At 48.2% G+C, this 21257-nt stretch overlaps 1 protein-coding gene across 2 annotated transcripts in view; it reads right to left on the bottom strand.

Moving 5' to 3' along the window:
• PIWIL2 (piwi like RNA-mediated gene silencing 2) overlaps positions 1-20012 on the bottom strand; it is a 666930-nt gene extending 646918 nt beyond the window's left edge. For both annotated transcript variants that reach the window (XM_077469839.1, XM_077469840.1), the window contains exon 1: positions 19883-20012. The gene's annotated coding sequence lies outside the window, so the exon portion shown is untranslated. The remainder of the gene's footprint in view (positions 1-19882) is intronic.
• Between the last annotated feature and the right edge of the window lie 1245 nt (positions 20013-21257).

The raw sequence follows: 21257 nt of genomic DNA, 5'->3' as shown, positions 1-21257 counted from the left end.
CATCCACCGTGGCAAGTGGGAACTAGTGAAACTTTACCCACAAAAAACAGGTGTGTGGAGAAATCCACCACAAAACCAGGGTACCCGCAACAGGAGCGACTACCCACAACCGCACAAAAAAACTGCGGAATGTAGTACAACAGTGCATTAACTTAACAGTACTGTGTTTTTATTGAAAAACCAGGAAGAAAAAAAAAAAAAAAAAAAAAAAAAAAAAGGTAAAATATTGCATATTCAATTGCAACTATATGGCCGCCTGCAAAACTTTGCGGCCAAAAAACAGGCACCAGCCGATGCACTGACGTCTACATTGTAGAACTTGGTAAACGTGTGGACAGAAACAGCTCGCCGCCCTACACACCTGAGCAACAGACGCTTGGTGTCGGAAGGCCCAAGATGTTCCGATTGCCCTTGTGGAGTGGGCCGTAACAGGAAAGAAGGGCACTTCCCACTTTAAGGTGTAGGCTTGTACTACAATCTGTCTGATCCACCTTGAAATGGTGGCTGATGAGACCAGCTACCGAGACAAACAGCGACTCCGACTTCCGAAAGGGGGCAGTGGTAAACAAATACACTTTCAGAGCCCGAACCACGCCCAGAGCGTGAAGGCCACCTCCTTAGGGTGTTTTGGCCTAGGACAGAGATGGTAACACCATGTCCTCATTAATGTGAAAAGGCGGGACCACCTTCGGTAGAAAGGACAGTTGGACGCAACACCCCTTTATCCTATGAATAACCAGATAAGGCGACTTGCCAGACAAGGCAGCCAGTTCCGAAACCCTCCTGGCCGATGTGATGACCACTTTCTGGGAAAGAGTCAACAAGGGAATCTCCCTGATATTTTCAAACAGCGTTTTTTGAAGCGCCGACAACACCAGGTTCAAATCCCAAGGGGGTAACGGTGGACGCACCGGAGGGACTACGTGTCGTATCCCCTGAACAAAGGTACTCACTAAGGAGTGCGATTCCAGGGGTCGTTGAAAAAAAAAAAAAAAAAAAAGACAGCTAAGGCTATTTGCCCTTGATGGTGCTTAATGCCAATCTCTGGTCAACTCCTTGCTGGAGAAACAGCAGGATCCTGGATATGGCAAGGGAGCGCGGAATGCGATCCTTTCTCCTCACATGGAGATGTAGGCCTTTCAGGTACGATGGTATATCTTCCGAGTAAAAAGATTTCCTTGCCCTCAACATAGTTGGAATCACAGAGTCCGACAGACCCCGGTTCCTCAGCACCTGGCTCTCAATAGCCATGCCGTTAAAGCCAGCGATGGTAAAGCAGGATGGAGAATCGGACCTTGAGATAGGAGGTCCTCTCGCAACGGCAGACGCCAGGGAGCGTCTGCCACCAGACGCACCAGGCCTGCGTACCAAGGACGCTGAGGCCAATCTGGGGCAACCAGTATTACTGGCATCCCCTCGGCTTCCACTCTGCGAATCAGACGTGGCAACAGTTTCAGTGGAGGAAAGGCGTAGATCAGCTGGTACTGATCCCACGGAGCCACCAGCATGTCTGACGCGTCTGCTCACGGATCTCTTGTCCTGGACACGAATTTTGGTACCTTCCAATTGAGGCGGGAGGCCAGTAGATCCACGTCTGGTGTGCCCCACTTCAGGCACAGTAACCAGAATACCTCCGGATGCAACGCCCATTCTCCTGGGTCCACCATATGGCGACTCAGATAGCCCGTCCGCCAATTCTCCACTCTGAGAATGTAAATGGCAGACAAAACCGGTACATGTCGCTCTACCCACCGAAGTATGTGAGCGACCTCCCGTGCCGCGGCTGAGCTTCTTGTCCCCCCTTGGTGATTGACGTATGCCCCTGCAGTGGCGTTGTCTGACTGGACCCTGATTAGACGTCCTTGCAGTCTCATTGACCATGTGGCGAGGCACAGCCTGATCGCTCTCAGTTCAAGCAGATTGATCGGCAACTTGGATTCTTTCGTCGACCAGAGGCCCTGAGCCGACTCAACCCCAGCCCAAAAGGCTGGTGTCCGTTGTGATCACTGCCCACTTTAGGAGGTTGGAAAGAGTTTCTGGCCTGAATCACCTGGGACCTCAGCCACCATATCAGCGATTCTCTGATTGGCTCACCTGAATCCGACAATGGATTTGTCCCATTTAGAAAAGATCTGCAGGACTCTGGTGTAGAACTGGGCAAACAGTACAGCCTCAAAAAGGAGGGCACCATGAGCCCCAGGACTCGAATGCAAAAGCGAAGGATGACCACCTGCGGTTCATCAGCAGTCTTACCGCGGATCTGAGAGTCTGCAGCTTGTCTGAAGGGAGATGACTCTCGCTTCCATGGAGTCTAGCAGCAAGCCTAGGTAGTCCAAACTCTGAGTCGGTACAATCACCGAGTTCTTTAAGTTCAACAATCACTCAAATTCTTGCTGAGTTTGCATGGTGATCTCTCCATCCTCCTCTAACTCTGAGGCGGAAGATGCCCTCAGGAGGAGATCGTTTAGATATCCCACGATCGCGATTCCCACGTTGCCGTAGCAACGTCAAAACCTTGGTAAAGACGCGGGGGCTGATGTCAGACAAAAAGGGAGAACCACAAACTCGTAGTGGGCTTCCTCGACTAAGTCGCAGAAACTTCTGCTGCCACAAGCATATGGGTATGTGCAGGTACGCATATTGGATGTCCAAGGGCACCAGGGAGTACCCTTGATGAAGTGCAGCAACTACTGGGCGACTGATTCCATTCTGAACCTCTACACCTTAAAGTGATAGGGGGCTTTTGGGTCCAAGATTGGACGTACCCCTTCCTTCTTGGAAACTACAAACATATTGGAAACGTTCCGATTCCGGAACCGGTACAACCACCCTGCGACTCAACAGATCCCTTACTGCCCCCAAGAGGGCCTCCCGGCGAGCTGGGGAGACGGGTATGCTGGAAGGGAAGAATCTGTTTGGCGACCAAAAGAGCAACTATCTTGTAGCCTGAGGAAATCAGGTCGCAGGTCCATTGGTTGAAAACCGAGGGGACCACCAGGCTGCAAACTCCCGAAGGCGACCCCTCACCTGAGACATGGGTGGGGACAAACCTTAATGCGGGAGCACTTATACTCGGAGGCTTGTTAGGCTTGCGGTTCCAGGGGCGTTTTTGTCCATCCGTGGTCGTCCTGTCGAGCTGGGGACGTTATACCGAAGCTCCAGGCGGACGGAAAAGCCGTTAGTGAACGGAAAAAAGAGGGCCCTTGCCTACAGCGTGGCTCCTTAGCCTTCCTGGCCTGTGGGAGTAATACACTGTTACAACCGGTGGCACGCTTACTAATGCCATCCAAAGAGGCTCCAAAGAGCCGTTCGCCAAGGAAGGGAAGATCTGTCAGGGCTATTTTAGATGCCTGGTCAACAGACCAGCAATTCAGCCAGCAGGCGCCTCAGCACCACAGCTGACACTGAAGCCCTAGATACAGAGGGAGGTATCCAGGGCTGTGTCACAAACGTACTTAAGGCCTTGCACCAGTTGGTCTGCCAGTTTCACACAGACAGGAAAAGCCTGACGCTCTCCCAATTCGCAGTGCAAAAGTTTTGCCCATTCAGTCAGTGTCTGCGACACAAGTGCGGATGCCAGTACTGGTCGCACAACGGACCCCACAACCGTAAACAAGGAACGAGACACTGCCTCGGCCTTCCTGTCCACGGGATCCTTAAATGCAGGAGTTCCCACTAACGGGATCCTGGTTACTTATTTAACCTGGATACTTGAGGGTCCACGACCGGAGGAGCCGACCACTTCGTGAGAAGGCTTTCCTCAAAGGGGTAACGCACCGCTCCTGTGTCCGTTGCGAGCGACCCCATTAACTGGAAGTGAACTTGTCAAATAAGTCAGATACGGGAACACCATAGGGGAACATGCTGGCTTGCGGGACCCAAAAGCAATTGGTACCTCAGCAGGGGGACCTACTGGCTCCTGATTCTTCAGGGTATCACGCACAGCTGTGATAAGTGCTACAACAAGCGCTTTTTTGCGCCCGGACCCAGACGGGGACTCACCCTTACTGTCCGAACGGTCCTGGTCAGCGTCATCTGACAAGACAGAGCAGGGGTCACCAGCCTCATCAGGGCCCCGAGTCTGTGCCAGAGCTCTCCCCAGAGGACGGGGGGAACAGGGGCCACCTTATTGCACCTATCTTCCCACGCACTGCCTCCATCTAGCAATGAACGCGTTGAGGACCGCCATCAGGGTGTCCATGGGCACTGTGCAGTCTGCAGGTAACCCGGTTGCCATTGCCTGGACTTTGGGGGAAGAAACACTAGTTTCTGAGCCATGCTGACCCTATCCTGTCTGCCACCCGAAGGGGATTTAGGACAGTGACAGTCCCACCTCCCTGCTGCTGCTGACTGAGGGGCTCATTCCTGCCAGACTCACCACCCTGGGGAGTTCAGCGCTGTCCATAAGTGGTGCCTGTAGTCCCCAAGTGCACCCAGGTGCAGAGGAAACCAAAAACTGAGTTGGTGAGAACCGCTGGAACGATCGTTAAAACGATCAGAAAAAATGCTCAGGCTTCAATAAAATGGCCGCTTAGCGTCCAATACAGACAGGAAACACAGGGGAAAAGGTTGAGAGAGCACATGAGCCATGCTGCCATCAGCGAACACTGAAATATGTTCATGCTTCCAGAAAATGGACGCCAGTGCTTTGAATAGGAATCACATAGAAAATGCCCGCTGAAGCCCAGACAGTCAGCCTGCTCTGCCCATACCTAAAATGGCTGCCAAACATCGCCATGAGGTAGACATAAAAAAAAACCCTGCAAGTAAGAACCCCACGTAATATTTTTCTATATAATTTCATCTGTTGCTCTGCACGGGGGTCAGCCTTGCTCCCCCTGGCGGAGCGGGTGACGAAGGGTTCTTTAGCTTATATGCTTTATCCATTTTAGTCTATATGGATGTGTCTGTGTGTGTCTGTGTGTATATATATATATATATATATATATATATATATATATATATATATATATATATATATATATATATATATATATATATATATATATATATATATATATATATATATATGTATGTATATCAGGGCTCGACAAAACCCGGGCGCCAGGTCGCATTGGCGACTAGAAATAGCGACCTCACGCCTGGGGCAGCACAGCTGGGGGTATCCTGTCTCTGTGGACCCCCCCCCCAGCGTGATCGCGTCGGGGCGTTCCGCCGGCGGCCGAAAATTTAGGCCGCGGCTTTGAGGCCTTCTGCGGTCCTATGATTCCTTATGGAATCTGGCGCCCTCTTGTGGTTGCCGTTGGTATGACAAACCAGCAATGCTAATGAAGCTTCCTCTGAGTGTTTTATATTACCTGCTTTTTCTTCCCTTTATTTAGAACCCCCTAAACATTATATATATTTTTTATTCCAACACCCTAGAGAATAAAATGGTGGTTGTTGCAATACTGTCTGTCACACCGTATTTGTGCAGCGGACTTACAAGCGCACTTTTGTTGGGAAAAATAATTTCGTTAATAAAAAAATAAGACAGTTAGCCCAATTATTTTTTATATTGTGAAAGATAATGTTACGCCGAGTAAATTGATACCCAACATGTCACGCTTCAAAATTGCACCCGCTCATGGAATGGCGACAAACTTTTACCCTTTAAAATCTCCATAGGCGACGTTTAAAAAAATTCTACAGGTTGCACGTTTTGAGTTACAGAGGAGGTCTGGGGCTAGAATTATTGCTCTCGCTCTACCGATCACGGCGCTACCTCCTATGTGTGGTTCGAACACCGATTTTATATGCGGGCAGGACAGGGCGCGTTTAAAAATTATTTTTTTTTCTTCTTATTTTAACTTTTTTTTTTTTTTTCCACTGTTCTTTTAAAAAAAATGTTTTGTCACTTTTATTCTTATTACAAGGAATGTAAAAATCCCTTGTAATAGAAAAAGCATGACAGGTCCTCTTAAATATGAGATCTGGGGTCAGAGAGACCTCGGATCTCATATTTACACTAAAATGCAATTGAAAAAAATAAATAAAATGTCCCTCTAAGAGCTATGGGCAATGACTTGGAGACGGGGGGGACGGGGGGCGGCGACGGCGCTGCTATCTTCCCCTCACTCGTCTCCATGTCAGGCCAGGGACAGGTCCGGATCGCCGTCACGGACCTGGCTCCTAACTTTTTAAGCTGGCTCCTAGATTCCAAGCAAATTTGTCAACCCCTGATGTGTGTGTGTGTGTGTGTGTATATATGTATGTGTGTGTGTGTGTGTGTGTGTGTGTGTGTGTGTGTGTGTGTGTGTGTGTGTGTGTGTGTGTGTGTGTGTGTGTGTGTGTGTGTGTGTGTGTGTGTGTGTGTGTGTGTGTGTATGCGTGTATGCATGTATGCATGTATATGCGCATGCATGTTTTTTTTCCTTTTTTTTGCCCCCTTTTTCCCCAAACAAGGATTGTTATCATTTAAGGTTTCTTGATAGGCTTTCTATGCATGCTCTCAGTCCTTTTATTTGTACCATGGACATGTTTTTGTTATGACACATACGATGCATATTGTTGGTATATCTTGTTATTGTTTGTAATGTTTAACTTCTCTTCCTCAACCTTTCTCCTGAATAAAATTAAGATTGAAGTAAAAAAAAACCTGCAAAGCCACAGTGCTGCACCATACCCAGCAGACCCTCACAGGCACCTTTCAGGGGCATACCATACAGGCCCCAGGACCACTGCCATTCAGCCAGCCCCCCATGTCAGGTGAGAGCCCCTATATAGGCACACACCGCTCAGCAGCCACATGCAGCATTCCCCCACCCCCCCCCCCGAAGGGGGGAGGGAGGAAAGATAGGGAGGTGAGGGGCCCCCCGAATCGACCTCCCAGGGAATGCCCAGCTGCTCAGCTCCATCAGAACAGAGAGAGCTGTACTTACCAGTCCTGAAGAGCTGGGAGATATTCCACTGTAGACCTACTCCTGATGAGTACAGGGAAGGCTACTGACCTCAGCATACTGTGATGCAGACATCAGTAGCCCGGTCATATGTACGCCCTGGAGCATAAAGCTCACGACCACCTCTGGAGCCGAGTTATGTCATGGCTTGCCGAGCTGTAGCTGCGACCTGCACACGCCCGATGGCCGGACTGGGGAGACTACAAGGATAAGTGAACCAGCCTGTCACCCAGCCGGCTGTTGATAGAAGATCACAGGATCATTCATCTTGTGCAAAAAGCAAAGCTTCTGCATAAAAAACATGTACCTATGGGCCCGCAGGGTTCCTAAGTCTTTCTCCTTCACTAGGCAAAATAAAACTGAGTTCTGCTAGCAGGCAGGAGGGTTGATACCTAAGGGACCGCCCCCATGGGTGGAACTGAAAGTTCTGAGTGTTGTATTACAACTTTGCCTAGTATTTCTCCTAGAGGTAAGGTATACAACCCAATGGCTAAGAGAGGAGCTGTGTTGGTCGGTGAATATAAGAGAAATTTTTACAGATTTTTTACAGAGTGTTAGAAAAAGTCCTGGTCTTTAAGTGAATAAATCTGCTCCCACCCTCATTCTAACTCCTAAACTAACTACCCTGTAAGAGTAAAGTTGTCTATTTACCTATTCTGAGGGAGCTCTGGTCCAGTCAGTCATACGAGTTCCCCAGTGGCCGGCTTCAGTGAAAAGATCGCCAACAACGCCTGCATTGCATGGGTGTTGACATCACTAATAGTTTTACTATGGGGCATCCATTGTGACCGGATGGGAGCGCCCTCAGGATAGATATCTTTCCTTTACAGGGTAGGTATAATAGGGCTTAGAATGGTAGTGGAGAGTAGGTTTAAGTATAGTTTATATTTGACTGGACTTCTACTTTCAAACACCAGTACATCAGCCACCAGAACTATGAGGGCTGGTTCACACCAACAGGTGTGCAGTGTGGTGGAGCCGAGGTCAGCGTAGTTTCTCTTTTGTTTAATAAAAAAAAAAAAAATTGAGATGTTAGGCAGACATCTCAAAGTTCAATTGCCAGCTACTGTATAAAGCATTTTTTTCAGTGCACCATGGCCACGCACCACCGCAACACAGTGGTATGCATCGGGCACATAGGAGACGAGGCCTATTGACTTGCCCATGAAGTGGGACTGCGGTGGAATAGCCACCCAGCACAGTCCTACCTCATCTTAAGTGGAGCCTACCAGCCTTAAAGTGGAGCTCAATCCAAAATTGGAAGCTCCGCTTGTTTGCACCAAAACAAGATATCCGCTCCCACTTCAAGCTAAGACCACCTCACTGCGATCTATGAAACTTGCAGCCCCTTCTCCACTGCCTTCTGGGATACACACAAGTCCCAGACGACAGCGGGACCATTCAGAAAGTCCAGTGTGATTTGGCTTTACTTCCCATTTCCCTTAGTGAAGACGCGGGCGCCTGCACGCAAAGCCGATTGACGAATCGGTTAAGGGTGCCAACATCGTGGGATACCTGGACAGCAAGTGTGCTCTTATCAAAAGTCATAATCTACAGTATTTTTAGCTGCTGACTATTTTTTTTGCAGGCTGGAACACGTCTTTAACCACTTCAATACAAGACATTTATACACCCTTCCTGGCCAGACCAATTTTTAGCTTTCAGCGCTCTCAAACTTTGAATGCCAATTAGTCATGCAACACTGTACCCAAACAAAAAATGTTGTTGTTTTTTTTGCGACATAAGTGAAAAAATAGCGAACATTTTGGAAAAGAAAAAAAAAACTTTTTGTTTCTATAACATTTTGCAAATAAGTCATTTTTGTTCATAAATTTGTGCCAAAATGTATACTGCTGCACTTTTTATATACTCATATGATCTCAAAAGTTTCAATGAATTATTAATATACACATTTTTTTACTTGTCCACTTGAGCAATTTTATTGTATCCTCACATCAATTGAGTTTATTCATTTTATTTTATTCTTTAGTTTTTATATTTACTTCTTATTAATTTCATTAGGAATTTTTATTTTATTTATTTTTTAATATACCAATGCTTTCCCTCTTTGTACTTCTGTACCATTCTTTGGACTCTGACAGGTCCGTCCCTGCACAGAGTGCAGAGACGGTCTTGTCATCCGCCGGCTCAGCAGGGATCAACGGAGCGATCCCCGCTGAGCAAGCGGATGCCAAATATGGACAGCCCCGTGTGAAAAGAGCCATAGCGTCTACAAGCTATGATTCAAATCATTGAAAATTGATCACACCTGATGCACTGACGGCCCATCATTTCTTGAGGCCCTGAAATGTCAGGAAAGTCCAAATACCCCCCAAATTACCCCTGTTTGAAAAGTAGACAGTCAAAAGGTATTTAGTAAGAGGCAGAATGAGTTGTTTAAAGTTGTAATTTTTTTCCCACTATTCTTGGAATTTTATTTTTATTTTTTTTACAAAATTGTCATAAGTTATTTCTCACACACAGCATATGCAGATTTCCAATTACACCCCAAAATACATTCTGCTACTCCTCCCAAGTATGGCGATACCATGTGTGTGACTTTTACACAGCCTGGCCACACAGAGAAGGCCAACATGCAGGGAGGCACCATCAGAGGTTCTAGGAGCATAAATTACACCTCTAATTTCATAACGACCTATTACATTTGTGAAGGCCCTGGAGCACCAGGACAGAGGAATTATCCACGAAATTACCCTATTTTGGAAAGCCAACACCCCAACATCTATTCTATGAGGCATAATGAGTCTCATTTTTTTCTACAAGTTTTTGGAAAAACGTGGAAAGTAAATTAAAACTTTATTTTTCACAAAGTGGTCAGTTTATAAGATATATAACTCAAAGCATGTATATATAGCAAAAATTACACCCCAAAACACATTCTGCTGCTACTCCTGAGTATACCACCACATGTGAGACTTTTACACAGCCTGACCACATACAGATGCCCAACATGCAGGGAGCACCGTCAGACGTTTTTGGAGCATAAATTATACCTTAAACTTTTGAAGGCCCTGGAGCACCAGGACAATAGCATTACCCACAAAATTACCCCATTTTGGAAAGCAAACACCCCAACGTATATTCTATGAGGCATTATGAGTCTCTTGAACCGTACATTTTTTTTTTACACAAGCCTTCAGAAAACGTGGAAAGAAATTATAAAAAAAATTTTTTAACACAAAGTTGGCAATTTAGAAGATATTTCCAACACATAGCATGTATATAGCAAAAAAATACACCCCAAAACACATTCTGCTACTCCTCCCGAGTATGGTGATACCACATGTGTAGGACTTTTACACAGCCTGGTCACATAGAGCCAACGGCTGTTTACCAGCGTCAGCGACGAGCAGTGTTCCCGGGAACACATCGCCACCGACGTGTGCATGCGCCATGCACAGTGGGGGGTGTAATCATCTGTGCTCGGCCATGATTTCATCAAGGCTGATCGCGTGGTAAACAGCCATACCCAATGGCTGATCACCCCCCTTGGTGGTGAGCGGTGTCTCCGTCACACGCTGCCACCGAAGGAACAGGGATGCGCGTGCACGATCGCACACATTCCCTGTTTAAATGGGAGGCCATCATATATCCCGCCCGTCATTTGACAGCAAGCGGTCGGCAAGCAGTTAAACAGGGGCCGCCCGTTACAACGGGGCCCAAGTCTGCTTTCCCCAGAAGCCGGTGGGGGGAGGGGCGGTTTTTACCCCCTTGAGCCCCCAATGCAACTACCACCCTGGCAACAAAGGCCTCCAGGACCACCGACAGAGCGTCCATAGGCACCGCAGGTGCAGGGCAACCAGTTGCAATAACAGGGATGTCTGGGGAAGAAGCGTCAGCTTCTGACAACATGCTGACGCACACTCGCCTATCACCACTTAAGGACCCAAGGCAGGCCACACAAAAAAAGTCCACCCTTCCAGCTGCCACAGACTGAGGGACCCCCCGCAGGACTCAACACCCTGACCCAGATACCGCACTGTGCTGCCTGTCAGCTCTTCCGTGTCATCCACGAGGTGTCTGTGTGGAAAGCGCGGTTCTAGAAGGAAACAAGCACCCAGCACTAAAAGGTAAAACAACCCGAGGCAACTAGAAAATGTCAGCCTCAGCAAAAAACGTGAGGGCACCAAGAAAATGGCCGCCGAACTACTAGAAAATGGCTGAAAGGCAAAAAACTGGCCGTGGCTACAAAAAAAATGGCCGGGGCTCCTGGAAAATGGCCACAGAACACACAGCAGCCTCCTTACATGTCTCACACAGCACAAACACCCCACCGTGGCCCAGGATGAGCGGACCCCCCAATACCCAGCGCAGCCCCCTGCCAGCGCCCCCCCCCCCCCCCCCCGAGGACCCCTGGCCAGGCACCCCCATGTGCCCAGTCAAACAGCAGCTCATAGCATGGGGAGGGGGGGGGGGAGGGACAGGGAGAGCGAGAGACCCCCTAGTCGACCTCCCAAGGAATGCCCAGCTGATCTATCCTGCTGAGACAGGTGGAACCATACTTACCCCTCCTGCCGGGACTGCTGGACACATTCCACAGATAGACCCATCACCCGAGCAGTACGGGGTGACTGTCGGCCACAGCACACTGTGACAGACAGCAGTAGCTCAGTCATATGTGTGCCCCAGAGCATATAGCTCAAAGGCCATCCCTGGAGTAGACGGGCATGTAGTGGCCTACACAGCGCGTAGCTAGAGCCTGCTCATGCTCAATGGCCAGGCTGGGGAGACTACAATGATCTATATTATCTAGCCTGTCACCCAGCCTGGCTGTTGATTGAGAGATCACAGGAAGCAAAAATGCAGAAAAAAGAAAAAAAAATCCCAGGACCAATGGTCCCAACAGGAGCCAGGTCCTTCTACACTAGGCAGAAAAAAACAGAGCTGCTGGATGCAGTGAGAGGTGTTATAGCCAGTAGGACCGCCTCCTGGGCGGTACTGTGCAAGTGTTGCCATTTCTAACACTTTCTGCCTAGTCTTCTCCTAAAGGGGCGATAGGAGCCCTAAGGTCAAGAAAAGCTGCTGTGTCCATCAATAAACGATAGAGAAATTTTTTTTCTCGGGAGACCTCCGCTTTAAAGTGATACTAAGGCTCCATGCACACTGGAGCTCATAAACGGCCGTTCTGAACGTCGGATTGCTGGCAGGAAAACGATATTTTATCAGCGGTTTGCATTGCTGTAATGCATGTTTAGCGGCACTAGCTTTTAGCCATGTTTCTCTGCCTCTATTCAAAATCAATGGTTCCCTATGGGTGGAATCATCATGATGTGCCGAGGATGAAGGGGAACTCCGCCCAACTGAAAAAAAAAATTGGCGTGGGGTTCCCCCCCCTCAGACAATACCAAGCCCTTCGGTCTGGTACGTATTTTAAGGGGAACCCCCTTAGCAACAAAAAAAAAATGGCGTGGGGGTCCCCCAAGATCCATACCAAACCCTTAACCAAACATGCAGCCCGGCCGGTCAGGAAGGGGGAGGGGACGAGCGAGCGCGACCCCCCCCCCTGGACCGCACCAGGCCGTATGCCCTCAACATGGGTGTAGGTGCTTCAGGGAAGGGGGGGGGGCGCTTATCGGAGTCTGGGAGCCCCCAGATCCTGGCCCCCCCACCCTATGTGAATGAGTATGGGGTACATCGTACCCCTACCCATTCACCTGGAAAAAAAAAAAGTGTGAAAAATAAAACAAACACACTACACAGGTTTTTAAAGTACTTTATTAGGCAGCTCCAGGGGTCTCTTCCTTCTCCCGCTCTCCGGTATCTTCTGCCGGGCTCCTCCACAATCTTCTGCTCTTTTGCCCACTCTCCTGCTAGCAGTGGCCCAGTCTTCTCCATCTTCTTCCCTCTGCTCTTCATCCGATGTTGACTCGACGCTCTCTCCCGCTGTAATGCCGAATGCGCGGTACGCAAATGACTTCTATAGGCAGGGGGCGTGGTCACCGGGTGATGTCATCCGTGACCCTGCCCCCTTATGACGTCACCAACCGGGGCCTGATGGAACAGTGACGTCATAAGGGGTGGGGTCACGGATGACATCACCCGGTGACCACACCCACTGCCTATAGAAGTCGTTGTGTACCGCGCACGTGGCATTATTGCGGAAGAGAGCATCGTGTCAACATCGGATGAAGAGCAGGGGGAAGAAGACGACGGAGAAGACCGGGCCACTGCTAGCAAAAGAGCGGGCAAAAGAGCAGAAGATAGCGGAGAGCAGGAGAAGAGGGCAGAGAATAAAGAAGAGACCCTCGGAGCTGCCTAATAAAGTACTTTAAAAACCTGTGTAGTGTGTATTATTTTTGACACTTTTTTTGCAGGTGAATGGGTAGGGGTACAATGTGCTCCATACTCATTCACATAGGGTGGGGGGCCGGGATCTGGGGACCCCTTCTTAAAGGGGGCTCCCAAATTCCGATAAGCCCCCCCCACCCGTAGACCCCGACAACCAATGGCCAGGGTTGTCGGAAAGAGGCCCTTGTCCTCATCAACATGGGGACAAGGTGCTTTGGGGTGGGGGTGCAGGGCCCCCTGCCCCAAAGCACCTACCCCCCCATGTTGAGGGCACACGGCCTGGTACGGATCAGGAGGGGGCGCTCGCTTGTCCCCACCCCCTTTCCTGACCGGCCTGCGTACTCAGATAAAGGTTTGGTATGGATTTTGGGGGGACCCCCCACGCCATCTTCCGGCGAAGGGGGTTCCCCTTAAAATTCATACCAGACCGAAGGGCCCAGTATTGTCTGAGGGGGGAAACCCATCCCATTTAGGCAGGGTTCCCCTTCATCCTTAGCACACACGTCGCACCGCAAGTCAGATCATGATGATGCGACTTCAAATCAATGGGCTCCCATAGGGAAGCATTGATTTTGATTAGAGGCAGAGAAACGCCAAACTAGGCTTAATGCTCTTTTTACAGCTTTAACCCTCGTTTAACACCTTTTACCGGTGTCTGGCATTTCCAGTACTGCTCTTGAACGCAATTTTATGGCATTCAGAAAACAGCCCATAAACTCTACTGCTGATAAATGTCCAAAAACGTCCATGTGTGCATGGACACATAGGATAACAGAGTAGAGTTTACAGGCTTTAAAAAAAAAAAAACGCCCAAACTCCACAAAACTGACTTTTTTGAGCTGCAGTGTGCATGGAGCCTAAACGCACACTGTTTCATTTACATTGCCCCTTTTATTTCTGTATATGGATGATTGCACTGTAATTATTTTGATAAAAAAATAAAATAAAATCGAAGCACCTTTTTCCTAATCGATAATCAGAGCTCTGCCCTTCCAGCCTATAGTGGTAGAGAGGGAAATAATTCTCGGAGGGAGCTGTTGCGCCTTGGCCTTGTGGCCCGGCAGACTGCACCCCTCTAATGATTCAGACCAACAGTGAATGGGATGACAAAAGCCTACATACACACCAGGATGCAATTTCTAGTCGCCATGACGACCTGGCACCTGGGATTTGTCGAGCACTATACAACAGCGTTTATTAATAGTTTTATGATGCGGGTTTAGTGACACTCTTTATTGCTATCACAAGGGATGAACAAAACCTCTCGTGAGGGCATGGTAAGTGATAGGTCCCTTTTACAGATCAATCTGGGGTCTTTTAGAACCCAGATCTCTCAGTTTCATTGGCTGCTTTACAAGACGGTAACGCCTTGTAAAAATACATTAAAATACAGAAGCGACCCCTGTCGCTTCTGGATTTTCACATCACAGAGGAGGGATATTAATGGAATTTCCTTCCACTCTTCACACAGCATTTAAATGTAGCCAGCGGTGGCAGAACCCCCTTCCACTGGCTTTAAAGTAATTGGACAGCTGTAGAGCGACCAGGAAGCCCATTGCCTGCTCAAAATACAGCTGTAGCCATGATCCTGCCACAGCCTAAGGATGGGAAGTGGTTAAAGCGGAGTTCCAACAACAAGTTCTAATTTTTATATTTTTTTTAAACACTTCTAAAGGTCATTAACATATAGCATCCACTTGTTTTGAAGATTTCGTCCCCCGATGTCCAATGTAATATAAAAAATTAAGTTACATAAACATGTTGTGGCCGTTCCCATTTTGCCAAGCACTATCTTTCCTGGTTACGGTGCTGCTGTTGGACCAGCATGCATCGTCCCGTTCTCGATCATACACAGTAATGGCGCTGTAAAGTATACAGGTTGCCATAACAATGGGCGGCAGCATCAGAAGTGCCCGCCCCGTTATGGCAAACTAGCCCTCGGCTCAGCCCACTGGCTCCTGGGAAATGATGACACACATCTCCCAAGAGCAGTACCATGCGGAGGCACTGAGGGAAGTAACATCAGGAGCCCAGGCGCTGAAGGGGGCCGATTTCCAGGGACCACATAGCAACAGGCATAAAAAAAGAAAAGAAAAAATTGATAATTTTTATTAATTTATTTCATGCGCCATTAATGAAATTTTTTTGGGTGGAACTCCACTTTAAATAAGACACTGCAGGGTCCACAGCTGAGACCGCCTACTTTTTGTCAGTCCCTTGGATATTGTTGCTCAAACATCTTCGGTTACCCAACTACTTGTCTGAATGGGCCAACATCTTTTATAGATCCTCCTCAGTGTGAACATGCACAGAAAATAATTTGGACAGTTTGGGCTCTAAGACTGTAACCCTGCCACCTTAGGCCCAGAGGATTCAGGTATTACGCTTCAAATTCTTATGGACCACCCCAAGAGGAAATTCAACAAGACCCTTTAGAAAAATATTTGGGGAGGATTCTTCCATCTCAGAAGTGTCCACTTCCTCTGACCCTTCCTCCTCTTCCTGTCATGGGAGAGGAAACTCACAAGATAGCACCTGTGCTATAATGTGGGATTTAGATCTCCCATGAGTCTGATTCACCAGGTTCGTTGTGCCTACAAGCGCATGATATTCAAAATACTTAAGGGGAAGGGTGGTCTCCCAGTGCTCCTGATGTCCTGTGGCCCAACGTGGCCTGTGCTGTCTGCTGCAAGGCTGCCAAGGGTTCATCAGTAAAGGTTAGCCTTGGCCAAGTCAGTAAAGAGCAAGAACCAAGATAGCACCCAAACACACACCATGTGCCAACATGGCTGTGACTGTGTAGTAGCACAGGCAGACAGGGACACAGTGCCGTTGTCGGGGCCAAGTGTGCGCAGGAAACAAGCTGCACATGCTCACTGTAATGACGGCTTTCCTACCCCACAGCCTGGCAGCACACACAAACCCAGCACTGAAGTTACCTACTGACTGGCAACAGATAGCAGAGGCTCAGAGAGCCTAGTACAGTGCAAAACATGGTAGCACCCACCAACCATTCCATGCAGTTCCTGGACGAGGTCCTGCTAAAGTTCCCGACAGCCAAAGAGCAGGAACACTGCACTTTTAGGGGCAACTTACATGGAACATACATAGCAGAGCCATGTACTCTGCTACATAGTTTTGGTAAAAAAATAAATACATAAATAAAATCCACAAAATGCACAAAAGTTATAGTGTCTACAAACCATGGGATATTTTTACTAGTGGTGGTGATCAGCTGATTGCAGCGGGACTGCGATATGGCAGCAGACATTCTGACACCGACACTTTTTAGGGACCAGTGACACCAATATAGTGATCAGTGCTAAAACAATATGCACTTTCACTGTACTAATGACACTGACTGGGAAGTAGTTAACATCAGGGGTGATCAAAGGGTTAACTGTGTGCCTAGCCAGTGTTTGTGTGTACTGCTTTTACTAGGGGAAGAGATGTATTTTATTACCTACGTCGCAGAAACGCAAACTTCCCTCCTATCAGAACTGTGATCTGCTTAACGATTGGCGGGTGCCGGAGGACATCGAGTACCATACACCCCCCAGTCAGCTTCCGCTGTGCGTAATCACCGCTGAAGGGAGTCAGCAGAGGCTCACATGCATACCCCATCCCCGGAAGAGACGGATCATGTATATATAAACATGATCCAGAGCACAGGTGCCACCCTGTAGCAGTGAAATTGCTTTAGGGCAGACCTTAAGTGGTTAAAGTAAATAAAAGTCAGCAGCTACAAATACTGTAGCTGCTGAGGTTTAATAATAAAAAAATAAAAAAAAATAAAACGTACCCGTTCAGAGATCTATTTCCATCTTCACCCAAGCTGGTGTTCTGTCAAAAGAGCCAGCTCGTCAAAATCTCCAATAATGTCATTTCTGGTGACTCTCCAGCAGCAATAATTGGAGATTTCGACTACTTGGCCGTTTCCACAGAACACCGGCAACGTGTACTGTACACCAGTGGGTAGGCAACCTGGGGACCTTCAGCTGTTGTGGAACTACATTTCCCATGAGGCATTGCACAGCTGGCAGTTACAATTACTCCCAGGAGGCATGATGGGACTTGTAGTTCTGCAACAGCTGGAGGGCCCCAGGTTGTTTACCCCTGCAGTACACGACAAGTTGGCCATTTCGACAGGACAACGGCTAAGGAGTAAAAATTTTTGTCGCGGTCATGTTGTTGGTTACTAGTAGGCGGACTAACAATATCCACTCATTATATCATCTACTGTAGTGTATATGCTGCTGGTGTTCTGTGAAACCAGCCAAGTTGTGAAAATCTGCAATTACTGCTGCTGGAGAGTCATCGGAAATTAAAGCGGGATTCCACTGTCTTTATCCTTTTTTTTTTGGCATACTGACAATAATTATTAGTATTAAATATAAGACTTACTTTTTCTTTTTTTCAATACAGCAGCATGCTGTTTTCTCATCCAAAAAGATTTTATAAAACGGTCTCCTGACAGTTGTCATTTTGCCTGTGGGCATGTGAAGCCCACAGGCATCCTCTTCCGTGAGAGTGTGCTGCTAAAAGACCAGCCCGTTCGATTAAAGATCTCGCGCATGCGCAGTAAGCGCAATATCGAGCGCCGTCAACAGCTCCGGTTGCCATGACAATGGGAAATAACGCGATTGTAGCCCTCGGTGATGCTCAAGGCATCCTGGGAAATGGTGACACACTTCTCCCAGGAGCCTTAGCGAGCCGGGCTGCCGAGGGAAGTGACGTTTTTAGCCCGGACAATGGAAGAGGCAGATTTCGTGGGACCACCTAGCAAAAGCAAGAAATAGGTAAGTAAAAAATTTTTTTTATCCAATTAATTTTATTAAGACCCTTTGCTGCACATACAACTCAAGTTATATTTTTGGTGGCAACACCACTTTAAGTGGGGATTTTGGTAAGTTGGCTGTTTTGACAGAAAAATGGTTCATCGCCAGTCTTCGTGTCCCCAGCCCCACCATGTTTATTGTGATAAGCCGGCTATGAGATCTTGCAGCTTCAGTCGGCTCCCAACTGCGCATGCACGAGCAGCCTTGTGAATAGTCTTGTGAATAGTCCCGCAGTCTCCAGGAGCCTGTGACATGTCCCAGGAGGTAACCACCCGGGCAGGGTGAGTGGACTTCCGCTGGAACCACCTAAGTGGGAATGCCCAAGTAGCAAGGATAATGTTGAATTGAACACTACTGTTAAAAGAGAAGGGATTTTTTTTTTCAGTTTCATACTTACCTAGGTGGATGCAGCATTGGTCTAATGCTGCATCTGTCCCCGAGGCGCCTCTGCACTGGGAGCCAAGTGATCGAACACTCGGTGGCTCGGCTCTTACAGCTTCTCGAGCAGAGAACTGTTGACTGTCAGTGAGCAGCTCTCCACTCTGCCTCTTCCTCGCTGAGTTGTGGAGCGGTTCACTGAGACCAGTACCAGTCTAGGTACCTGGCAGATCCAGACTTCCACTGTCAGGATGACGCGGTGCCTGGACTGATTTCTGTGACGTCAGCAGAGAGCGGACTTCAGACAGCTCTACTGAAAACAGGTCACAGGAGTGCAAAACAAATTGCTGTGATCCATAGAAGTACAGCCAAACAAGCGTTGGCTATACTTCTCCTTTAACTTGCTACACATTATCACTGGCAAGTTTTAAGCTTGCAGAGCATTTAAAGTGGTTGTAAACCCTTACAGACCACTTTGACCTACAGGTAAGCCTAGATTAAGGCTTACCTGTAGGTCCATGAAACTGTGCAGGTTTAGGAGATATTTGCAAAAAGACAGGCACCCCCGTCTATGGCGCATGCAGAATAGACAGCGGTGCACTGGTGCACTGAGCATGCCTCTGCTAACGCTGATGTGCTGTTAGTGGCGGTTCCCCTGCGCCTACACGGGAAACCCGGAAAAAGATGGACGCTTGGTGCTACAGGGGACAGCGTTGACATTGCTGGCAGGTAAGTGACACATAATGGGCTACTATGCGATGCATAATAGTCCATTATGCTTTACCTTTGCAGGCAGACAAAGAGGAAGTAAACCCATCAGGGTTTACTTCCTCTTTAAATCACAAGTTCAAGTTAACACTTTTCCAATTTGTAGCAAATTTGCATGGCAAGTCTTTAGAAAGAGAAAACTTGCAGTGGCGAGTCTACAGCAAGTCATAGTGACACCTGTGGTTGGATGAATATTGCACAACATAACTTATCCAGAACTTGCAGACATTTTGCAAATAAATTTGATATTGAGTCATGCAATACCAACTTGCTGCAATTTTGCAACAAATGGCAAGTCTGGCAATGGCTGGCCAAATCATTTTAACCCTTACAGCTCAATTGTTTGCTATCTTGGTGGGTACCTACCCGCTCTCCGCCCACCCCCCCAAAATGTATTTTTTATTATTGGCAGAGGAGGGTGGTTAGCTAAGGAAGAGCAAAACTTACACTTTTCAGTGAAGGTCATTTTTAGACTGTACAAGTCTACTTTAGATCATTTTCTACCCTCCATTATAGGCTATCAATCCATACCTCCATGAATTAGTCAAATACTAAGGACCACGCTTCAACACACATATATTGCCTGGCTCTTTACAGGCCTAACGATATCACCCCAAGCTATGGGAACTTTATGGGCCCCCGCCTTCCCCAACGGGGGAGCGAGGCCTACACGAAACAGCACCGACTCACCTCCTCTCCTCAAAACTCCGTCACCTACTGCGCCACACGGCCGTACGACCTGCCACGTGACCGAGCCCCTCGCACCGCCGATTGGTGGAGAGGCCAGTCAGCAACGGGAACGGCTCTTCCCAATGGCACGCGGGGGCGTCCCGTGCAGGAAGATGCGGAGAAAAACACGTGACTTGCTTTCATGAGGCGCGCTGTGAACTTCCGTATAAAGTGAAGCGTGATAAGCATGATGGAGGGTGGAGAGAGATGCTATAAAAAGGGCACTAGAGGGACATTTTGTAAAAAAAAAAAAAATATATATATATATATATAAATGAAATACACCCATACTATAAAAAAAAGTGTGTTTATTAGTTTTTGTTGATTGGAGGTTGCAGCCAGAGGCCTAACTAGAACCTTCAGCCTAGGTTCACACTTGTGCAATACGGAAACCAGTGCGATTACAGCGCTGGTTCCCATTTCGCATTTCTTCCACAGATAGTTAACACTGCCGCTGCGGGTGTCAATACAACATTAATGACACCCTCAGAACGGTTCATGGGGGCCCCCTGACTAGGGTGACCACATTTCAAAACTGCCCTTCAGGGACACCCCCCTTCTCAAAAAAAAGATGGGGGGGTCAATGTAGTCTCAGGGTTGATGGGGAATTCGGCGTCGGAATGATTTGTCAGGCGAATGGCTGGCATTCCGACACCATGCTAGATATGATGTCAGGATGGTCTATTCACATTATTTTTATTACCACAATGTAATATATCATAAAATAGTTCAACTTACCATAATGCAGAATCAGTGGGAACCCTGAGGTCACATGAAACCAGATGCAGCGTGCCACAGTCACCTGCCCCCAGTTTGTTACCTGCCACTGTCACCTGCCACCAGATACAGTACATCACTTGCCATTTTTGCCTGCCACCTGGTGCAGTGTGCCATTTTCCACCTGTAGGCTGCCACCAGATGCAGTGTTCCACTTTCCACCTGTAGACTGCCACCATATGCAGTGTGCCACTTGCCACCCATAGCCTGCCACTAGGTGCAATGTGCCCACTTGCCACCCATAGCCTGCCACCAGATGCAGTGTTCCACTTGCCACCTATAGCCTGCCACCAGATGCAGTGTGCCACTTGCCACCCATAGCCTGCCACCAGATGTAGTGTGCCACTTGACACCCATAGCCTGCCAACAGATACAGTCTGCCACTTGCCACCCATAGCTTGCCACCAGATACAGTGTGGCACTTGCCACCCGTAGCCTGCCACAGATGCAGTGTGCCACTTGCCACCCATAGCTTGCCACCAGATGCAGGAGAAGTCGGGCACTTGGGCAGCCATCGATCTGATCCAGCAGCAGCACACAGAACAGCCACCAGATGACC

Source organism: Lithobates pipiens, unplaced genomic scaffold, assembly GCF_037356315.1.
Source record: "Lithobates pipiens isolate NorthernLeopardFrog02 unplaced genomic scaffold, aLitPip1_a1.2 Scaffold_8, whole genome shotgun sequence".
NCBI lineage: Eukaryota > Metazoa > Chordata > Amphibia > Anura > Ranidae > Lithobates > Lithobates pipiens.
This window is presented reverse-complemented; position numbering and strand designations above follow the sequence as displayed.